Genomic DNA, 10,857 nt, shown 5'->3' with positions numbered 1-10,857 from the left:
CCAGAAAATGAAAGGAGAAGCCATTATATGCAGCAAAAATAACACCATGAACATTTGTGTTAAGGCATTTGCCAGGTAGAACTTGTACATGTTTTTCAATTAAATGCGATAGCTGTTGAGGTGAAATTTGACTGACTGACTTCCCTTGTTAAAAGCAATTACCCTCATTTAGACTTGATGTGAACATTAGACAGGTTAGCTGCTGTTATTTTGGGAATCATGACCTCTGATAGTCCAGACTGCCAGATCAGTTCATTTGCTAGAATCTGGGCTTGCACATAGACCTGTAGCTGGTCAATTCAGAGTGACTGCTTCAGTTGATTCCAGATTGTGAACACAGGTTTTTACACTAGACATCCTGGACAAGGTTGTGGGAATGGTCGACTACACCGTGGGTGACTTCAACAGACAAATGTCAAATTCATAATAAATTCATTGACATGTTCAGTGTGTGAAGAGCTCCTTGCTCCTTTGATATTTATTTATTTATTTTTTTGAGTAGTGCATTTAGTTAGCTGTGTGTTCTTTATGAATGTGTCGATACACAGGTTGCAGAATGACGAGATGTAGCAGTCACTCTTGTCCTGTTTCATCTTTGCCCTATCCCAGCCCGAGGGACCAATTTCCTGTTTCTATTTTCAATACCCTGTGAAGTGTGCCTGCTCTTGATCTTGTGATGTGGAAATTTAATTAAAGCCTTTATCTAGAGACTGTACCACCCTCTCATTTGCTGTATAAAAACAAAATATTGCATTTTAAATCGGGGTTCTGCCGCTCAATCAAATCCACCCAAAAAAGAAAAGGAAAGAAAGAGTGCTTGTGATCTTTTTTTTCTTTCTCTTTCTCCCGGATTTCAAAAGAAACACATCTGACTCCAGTCCAGTTACAGAAAAACATCTTGCCAAAAAAAAAAAGAAACGCTAATTTAATTTCAAAAGATGTTAATAAAGCAGGAGCATCTTTTAATTAGGTAAATCTTTGAAGTCAGAACCCCTTCAGGACATCAAAGTGATTCTTTGTCACCTGTTTACTTATTCACATCACCAGCCTGTAGGGACACGTGCCCTCTTGTGGTTGAATAGGGGGAAACTAAACTAATTCCTGTTTCAATGGCAGACGACTGAAAGTCATGAACAGTTTATTCAATTGTGGAGAAAATTGGTATGAACGCAATTGTAAGTATTCGATTTTTGGAATATGTTGTCTGTCTGTACATTTGTCCACATGTACTATAAGACACTTACATTTGTGTATATATTTGGAAATTGCTTATTAAACTGTGATGAAACTTAATAAAATTAATTAGCGCACACTATTGGGCGTATCAGGTTATAATCTATACATTCCTATGTCACATTCTACATGCATCTTGCGAACACAAGAAGTTATTCATTAGTCATTTTATTATAATGTAACATATGTTATCATGATACTAACAACTCATTTGCTTAATTAATGACACCTAGGACTTATATAACACTAATCCTCATTTTATAATATCCTGTAACTATTATTGTGATACGTCATGGACTTTTTCATCGTACCAATAGCTCTAATTCTAAATGTACAGATGTGACGGGGGGTGTATGTTACTGTTATGTAATATGTAATATGTTTTTATATATATATATATATATATATATATATATATATATATATATATATATATATATATATATATATATATAATATGTAATATATAGAAGTCAGTTTGAGTTACAGGTGTTTCACAACAACCTCTAACCTGTAAAACAGCAGTGTACAGCGCGTGCCATTCTAGCCCAGATGTGGGTTACAATCAGACACTTGATAACTTAATCAAACCAATTAAACTGCTTTTCAGGTATTGTACTGTTTTTATTTCATCAGTGGTCTCTAAAACCTGCAGTGGATTAAGCCTCGAGGAACTGGAGTTGTACACCCTTGCCCTAAAAAAAAAAAAAAAAAAAAACAGCATACAGTGTTTGCCATCACAAAACAGGGAAATAATATATGCCCTGTTTTATCCAATTCATCTGTGCCAGGGGAAGTTACATTATTAATATATTGTTTTATGTTGTTCTAGTTAAAATCCCTGCCCAGTCCCTTGGCTCCCTTCATTCCAGCCATGTGACAATGTGACTGGAAAGGGGAAACTGGGACACTGATTGATTGGCAAATTAGCCAATCAATTGATCAATTTGGGAAATTGATGCATGTGTTTATAAAAGGGTACAGAAAGGCCAGTCAGAGTTGGCAGGCTGGAGGAACAGTCTGTCTTGTAAGCGGTGTGTTTGTGAATGTCACGTTGTACCAGATGTGTCTTCCCTTAAAATGCCAGAAAATGCTATTATTTTTGATTTACTAAGCAAAAGTTTTTGTTATAGACTGCTCAGGATCTGTCAGCCATTCAGAGTGCACGTTTCGCCTTCTGTATTCCACGACACATCATGGAGAAACCCTGTTCATGACATCAACCGTGCCACTTTCAGTTTTTGCCATGACGTAGTCTCCATATCAGCACGGTGACATCACCTGCTTTAAAAAAAACCATCCCCCAGGCACCTCTCAGAATTCCATTCAAGTACAAAGTCAGAACAGTGACATCGCAATACCTCAGCCACTAAACAGTATGTTCTTTTTCAATCTTTTCCCTCATTTCAATGAAATTGACAATTATTATTATTTGTTTATTTAGCAGACGCCTTTATCCAAGGCAACTTATAGAGACTAGGGTGTGTGAACTATGCATCAGCTGCAGAGTCACTTACAACTACATCTCACCTGAAAGACGGAGCACAAGGAGGTTAAGTGACTTGCACAGGGTCACACAATGAGTCAGTGGCTGAGGTGGGATTTGAACCGGGGATGTCCTGGTTACAAGCCCTTTTCTTTAACCACTGGACCACACAGCCAATGGACTCTATTATATACTGATTAATAATAAAGCAGTATATAATAGAGTTATAGAACAGTGAACCTCTGTGTGTGGTTTATAGACACTCATAGGGCTTAAACAGATCTCTGCTTCCAGCCTCGGTCCGTGCACTGCTTGTGCCAATGTTCTGCCATAAGGTGTGACCCTAGTGTGGCTCCTGATTTTACTTGATCATCGGCTATCCCCACTATCCCTAAGAAATTCAACTAAGATTTGAATAACTGTTTTGGGATTCCAAGACGTAAATACAACCCCATCTCGATGGGGATTAATTGACATTTTTAAAAAGCCGAAATATTTTCGTGTTCGGCTTGGGGTTGTCTTGAAAATGACCCCATCGCAATGCAAACAATTCACTTTACCCAAAACCGATCTGAAGATCTGTTACCAGAAGAAGATCATCCCTTCATGTCAAAGCGATACTAGTTTGAATTATTCTCCAGGGTAGTCCCAAATGTGTCAACTTTGGGGGAAAAAAAACCCTCAATGCAGTAATAAATACATTGGAGACTATGCAAAAGTAATGTTTAACACCAATTTCGATGGGATGGTATTTTGGCTTGGGATCCAAATAGCTGCATGCTTATTATTATTATTATTATTTATTTCTTAGCAGACGCCCTTATCCAGGGCGACTTACAATCGCAAGCAAATACAAATACTCAGGATTTCGGATTGGCATTTGATTTGTTGAAAAGCTTTCAGTAAAATGCAAGCTCTGCTAAAATGACTAATGTGTGGGGGCGATGGGTGTTTTAAAAAAATACATTTCTACGACAGATGTGGATGAGAAAATCTAGGAGGAGTTGCATGCTTGCCTTTTTCTTTATTGCTCTCAGCCACATAAAAGAGAATTTTGAAAATGTATGACCCAGTCTGTGTCTTTTCAGATCTCAGAATATGGCCACACCAACGGTCAGTTCTCAGTTGCTTTCATCTTTTTCTGTTTCCTTTTTCGAATCAAGTTTTTTTTTTTTAACTACTGGAGACAATAACACTGTTGCGCCTGTGTTCACAGTTGAACGCATTAATTTACTGCCACAGTAGATGAAAGCAACATGGTTATATAACAGCTGCTATGTCCTACAGTTATATTCAGCTTTACACTGCATTAAGATTCTTGGGTAAATGGTTGCCTGTGTGCAATATATTATTGAAACCATACATTGGAGTCTAGTTTAATGATCTTAACAGTGGCAGCTCCTAAAACAACCTGCACTACAATTTATAAACCTCTTATTGTGCCACCTTATTATTTTATTGTAGGTAGTTATATGTATGGTTTTATTGTACGTAGTAGGTAACCCTACACTATTTACAGTAGATCCACTGTTAAGATCAAATAGACCCCACTGTCTCATCATTGGTACACTGGAAGTCGCGTTAACATGACAAACATGTCCCCTATTCCCCAGGTCACTGCAGTAAATCTGTTCAAATCATGGAGTTGATTGATTGCATTGACTGTATTGATTGGTGGATGACCTCCATCTTCTGTAATAATTGGTGACTCATTTGAAGATATTCTCTGTCCTCCTTCGAGGTCAGAACTTGACCATGAAGGTTCCAGCATGGCGCTGGTATTAAGAGCACTGTGCTGTTCTCATGGGTTTATGTCTTCATGTCTTGTGTTGTATTGTATCTTATATTCATATCTTACCTTTAAAATGGTGAGTAAAGAGCAACTAGACTAATCCCAGGGCTAAAGAATTAGTGGGACTTGACTGAAGTCTTTAAACTCTTAAAAAGAGTTGATTAATACTTCAAGTGTAGTGCAGAAACCAAGATCAGGGGAAATAAGCAACTGAGGACAGGTAGGAGGGACTTCTTCAGAGTGGCAAGGGTATGGAACTGGTTACCTAGTCATGTTGTTGATGCTGAATCACTGTGATCCTTTAAGACTGACTTGATGGTTTTGATGTCAACTCGCTAGCCAATACCTTAAACTCAGAACATAAGCTAGGACCAGAAGATGGAAATTAAGTGGAGACATATAGGTAGGAGACCCTTTTAAAAGAGTGGTGATGGTATGGAATGGGTTGCCAAGCCACGTTGTGAATGCTGAATCATTGGGATCCTTTAAGACCGGGCTTGACCACAACTGACATGCATGCTAGGGCTGAATGGATTCTTTACATTCATACATGTTCTTATGTTCTTGTGTATGACAGGCCAGATGTGTACTGTGGTACCTATTATGTACTAATACTATACATTAACTGTTATAGTTTATACAAGTAAACAATACGACACACTTACGCAGTGGCTGCATGCTCAAAATGTACCTTCTTTTATTCTGGCATTCAACGGTCAGTAATCGCTAGAACATAACATTCATACTGCCCCTATGTGGCGGTATATACAAAGTGCCATATTAATTAAAAATACATAACAGTACCAAGTGCACCAAGGTACTGAATCACAAAGGGCACCTTGCGCAGAATTGGCGCTGAGTACCACGTGCACCAAGGTGCCTAAGCACTGAGGGCACTATGTACTACTGAGGTCACTGCATGAACCAGGGTACCGAAGCACCGCGGTCACCGCAAGCACTCTGCGCTGAGGGTGTCCATTTTTTTTTTTAGACCTGAAGGCACCACGGTGGTTGGGCTGGGGCAGCCAGCGAGGTCAACTCTTAAGAGCGAGACCTGGGAGGAAGCACAGCTGCCTAGTGTTGTAGTTGAAGTGTAGTGTTGCTACACAGTTACAATAAAACACACACAACAGGGTAGACGAACTAGCTCTACAGCAGGGACACAGTAAGCTGAGCCCCGCTGGAGGATCAATCCAGATATCTTCCCTCTCTCTTATTTCAAATAGCAGAATACAGCTATGAAAGCGAAGCAGACAGAGAAGAAAGAAGGAAGAAGCTCAGATACTGGAGCGCCTGATTCCACGGAAGTGGCTATGCCAACCTCCAGCGAGTTTATCGCAGGGGAAATACAGGCCAACTCAGAGTGAGAGCTCTTTTTTGAAAAAGACTCGACACAACACTAAGGGTTAGTATACCATACCTTATCCGAAGTGAGAGGCAAAAAGAAATCGAGCATTCTGCGCAGTGACTATCTGATCCCTCGGGAGGCGGGACCCAGGACATCACAAGGCCTATTGGCAGCTTTGACATAAAATGCTCAGAAATATCTACCAAAGGCAGGCAATATCCCAAAAGTATCGTTTGGTGGTCGTCTTCGACTTGAAAGGGAATGGAAGATTAAGTAATAATAAATTACCTCAAGTATATATTTTGTAAAGGCAAACACCCAAAACTTCAGGGTGGAAAGCAGTTTCTTTCCTGTATGAGCAACTTTCTAGTTATTATTGCTGTACTCCTGCTTTCTTAAGTGTCATTTAAGGAGCTGAAGCTGCACATTTTCATTACCCAGGAAGTAGGTTTTGCTTGCCAGTTAAAATTGGAGAGATTAATCTTTTTCCACCTTTTTGGAAATTAAGTGCAAATAATCTTTTTTTGTTAACAGGCCCAAACCAGCTGCCAGCAGCTTCAAGTGCCAGGGTAACCATGGAGACTGCAGGGGAAGGCAGCCTTTGTTCGCTTTATTGGTTGTTTATGTCCCCTGGTCTGTTTTAAACTGTTGACTTTGTGCTGTCAAAATGTAAAACCAAGAAAAGACAAAAGCCTACTTCCTGTCACTGGTCCTTGACTCCATTGGATTAATTTCAGGGAGGTTTTGAGGAAATAAACAAACATTGAAAAGAAAACAAGTTAAGTAGATACAGAAAAGGTACACACACACATATCTGAAATGAGTGCTTGCCTTTACTCCAAAGCTGTGTAGGTATTCTGTGGGTCATTATTCTCTGTGGGACGAGTCATTATTTTGAATCATATCTGCAGGGGCTCTGAAATGGAGGAGAAACAGAATCGTTTTGTCCAGTTCGATATGAGACTGAACGAGGTTCCCTGGGGTACGCTAATAGCATACATGCCAACAGTCCCTATATGGTCAGGACAGTCCTGATTTCCTAGCAAATGTCCTTCATCCCGATGCATAGGAAAAAAGTCCCGATATTTACCCATAGAAAAAAAATCATTTATTCTGCACAGTAGAGTCAGTGAAAACCACACGCTGTGCTCTTTGTGCGGCTGACACATCTGCTGATCACTAACTTATACAAAGGTAAGAACGCTTCATTGTGTCTATTTTTATTGTCATGATGGTCGTGTCGTGTTGAGTTGGGGGGGATAAGTCTATTATATGATAATTTTTTGCGTATGACTCATCCCATGTGTATGATGCATATGACCCCCCCCCCCCACAACACTTTCCAAATGTATGTAATAGCAAAACCTGTAAAAATATATATACAGTGCCTTGCGAAAGTATTCGGCCCCCTTGAACTTTGCGACCTTTTGCCACATTTCAGACATTTCAACATAAAGATATGAAACTGTAATTTTTTGTGAAGAATCAACAACAAGTGGGACACAATCATGAAGTGGAACGAAATTTATTGGATATTTCAAACTTTTTTAACAAATAAAAAACTGAAAAATTGGGCGTGCAAAATTATTCAGCCCCCTTAAGTTAATACTTTGTAGCGCCACCTTTTGCTGCGATTACAGCTGTAAGTCGCTTGGGGTATGTCTCTATCAGTTTTGCACATCGAGAGACTGACATTTTTGCCCATTCCTCCTTGCAAAACAGCTCGAGCTCAGTGAGGTTGGATGGAGAGCATTTGTGAACAGCAGTTTTCAGTTCTTTCCACAGATTCTCGATTGGATTCAGGTCTGGACTTTGACTTGGCCATTCTAACACCTGGATATGTTTATTTGTGAACCATTCCATTGTAGATTTTGCTTTATGTTTTGGATCATTGTCTTGTTGGAAGACAAATCTCCGTCCCAGTCTCAGGTCTTTTGCAGACTCCATCAGGTTTTCTTCCAGAATGGTCCTGTATTTGGCTCCATCCATCTTCCCATCAATTTTAACCATCTTCCCTGTCCCTGCTGAAGAAAAGCAGGCCCAAACCATGATGCTGCCACCACCATGTTTGACAGTGGGGATGGTGTGTTCAGGGTGATGAGCTGTGTTGCTTTTACGCCAAACATAACGTTTTGCATTGTTGCCAAAAAGTTCGATTTTGGTTTCATCTGACCAGAGCACCTTCTTCCACATGTTTGGTGTGTCTCCCAGGTGGCTTGTGGCAAACTGTAAACGACACTTTTTATGGATATCTTTAAGAAATGGCTTTCTTCTTGCCACTCTTCCATAAAGGCCAGATTTGTGCAGTATACGACTGATTGTTGTCCTATGGACAGAGTCTCCCACCTCAGCTGTAGATCTCTGCAGTTCATCCAGAGTGATCATGGGCCTCTTGGATGCATCTCTGATCAGTCTTCTCCTTGTATGAGCTGAAAGTTTAGAGGGACGGCCAGGTCTTGGTAGATTTGCAGTGGTCTGATACTCCTTCCATTTCAATATTATCGCTTGCACAGTGCTCCTTGGGATGTTTAAAGCTTGGGAAATCTTTTTGTATCCAAATCCGGCTTTAAACTTCTCCACAACAGTATCTCGGACCTGCCTGGTGTGTTCCTTGTTCTTCATGATGCTCTCTGCGCTTTAAACGGACCTCTGAGACTATCACAGTGCAGGTGCATTTATACGGAGACTTGATTACACACAGGTGGATTCTATTTATCATCATTAGTCATTTAGGTCAACATTGGATCATTCAGAGATCCTCACTGAACTTCTGGAGAGAGTTTGCTGCACTGAAAGTAAAGGGGCTGAATAATTTTGCACGCCCAATTTTTCAGTTTTTTATTTGTTAAAAAAGTTTGAAATATCCAATAAATTTCGTTCCACTTCATGATTGTGTCCCACTTGTTGTTGATTCTTCACAAAAAATTACAGTTTCATATCTTTATGTTGAAATGTCTGAAATGTGGCAAAAGGTCGCAAAGTTCAAGGGGGCCGAATACTTTCGCAAGGCACTGTATATATATATATATATATATATATATATATATATATATATATATATATATATATATATATATATATATATAATTTAATACAAACATTGGCTTTATTATTGTTCAAGTAAGCTTCCAATGTTGTTATAAATTAATATTACATATCTGGATTTCTTCACTTATCTAAAACATTTTGAAAACTACAAATAAGTTGTTGAGGCAAAACCACTTTGAGAATAAATATGTTAAATTCTGATGCAGTCGCTTGTGTCGCTAATAAATTGAAACATTGACATTTGTATTTTGTGTCGCTGACAGTTCCTCCAAAACCACGATCAAACTACAGTACTCAGTTCACACTAATTTAAAATAAACTGACTGTATTAGAATTAGCATGAATACGATGATAGATGTTGTATTACTGTAGCTGTTCTTAGGCAGCATTATAATACAATTTAAATATAAATAAAAAATAAATAATTGGGTTTTTACTCATGTCCTCAAGGAAGGCTCATAGAGGGCTGTACATTTTTTACCTGGCTGAATAACACTTGTCCTTCAACCACTGAAGCAACTTCTGAAAAGACTCCTTAAAGCGTTTTAGGAGTCTTCAGAAGCAGTCCCTCCAGTGTTTAAAAAACGATGTTAGTTTATAAGTCTGGCAAATGACCATCTCCATAGAGAGAATGACTCAGCAGTTATTCTATAAAAGGTCTCTTCAATCAATCAATGCCTCACTGATTGATTAACTGCCCTTGAGCCTCACGTATATATATATATATTATTCATTTCTTAGCAGACGCCCTTATCCAGGGCGACTTACAATCGTAAGCAAATACATTTCAAGTGTTACAATACAAGTAATACAATAAGAGCAAGAATACAATAACTTTTGTTCAAGCAAGGTACAAGTGTGACAAACCACAATTCAATAATACAGCAGATAATAGTGATAGTTACATCAGGATATGATTAAATAGTGATAGTTACATCAGGATGTGATTACATACAAAGTACTACAGGTTAAACACTTGGCAGATTACAGTATTCTGAAGTACAGGATTAAATGCAGTAAAATAGGGGGCAGATAAGAGCAAAATAAAGCACATTTACATGAAGGGTGATAGTGTCCCAGGATACAAACAGAGGAGTTCTACAGGTGCTCTTTGAAGAGGTGAGTCTTAAGGAGGCGCCGGAATGTGGTCAGGGACTGGGCAGTCCTGACATCTGTAGGAAGGTCATTCCAACACTGGGGAGCAAGGGTGGAGAAGGAGCGGGCTCTGGAGGCAGGGGAGCTTAGCGGAGGTAGAGCTAGTCTTCTAGTGCAGGCGGAGCGGAGAGGTCGAGTGGGGGTGTAGGGAGAGATGAGGGTCTGGAGGTAGCTGGGTGCAGTCTGGTCAAGGCATCTGTAGGCTAGTACAAGAGTCTTGAACTGGATGCGAGCGGTGATCGGGAGCCAGTGGAGCGAGCGGAGTAGTGGAGTAGCGTGGGCGAAGCGAGGCAGAGAGAACACCAGGCGGGCAGCAGAGTTCTGGATGAGCTGGAGCGGACGGGTGGCGGACGCAGGGAGGCCAGCCAGGAGGGAGTTGCAGTAGTCTAGGCGGGAGAGAACCAGGGCCTGGACCAGGAGCTGGGTAGCATAGTTGGTGAGGAAGGGTCGGATTCTTCGGATGTTGCTCAGGAAGAATCGGCAAGTGTGTTCCAGAGTGGAGATGTGCTGGGAATAAGAGAGGCAGGGGTCCAGGGTGACTCCAAGGTTCTTAGCGGAGGAAGAGGGAGAGAGTGTGGTAAATTCCAGAGGAACAGAGATAGAGAGATCAGAGGAGGGGGAGGAGGAGGGAAAGAAAAGGAGGTCAGATTTAGAGAGGTTGAGTTTGAGGTGATGCGAGTGCATCCAGGAGGAAATAGCAGACAGACAGGTAGAGATACGGGAGGAGATGGTGGAGTCAGAGGTGGGGAAGGAGAGGAAAATCTGAGCATCATCAGTATAGAAATGGTATGAGAA

The sequence above is a fragment of the Acipenser ruthenus genome, chromosome 7 (assembly GCF_902713425.1).
Source record: "Acipenser ruthenus chromosome 7, fAciRut3.2 maternal haplotype, whole genome shotgun sequence".
Taxonomy (NCBI): Eukaryota; Metazoa; Chordata; class Actinopteri; order Acipenseriformes; family Acipenseridae; genus Acipenser; species Acipenser ruthenus.
Note: the sequence above shows the minus strand (reverse complement) of the source record.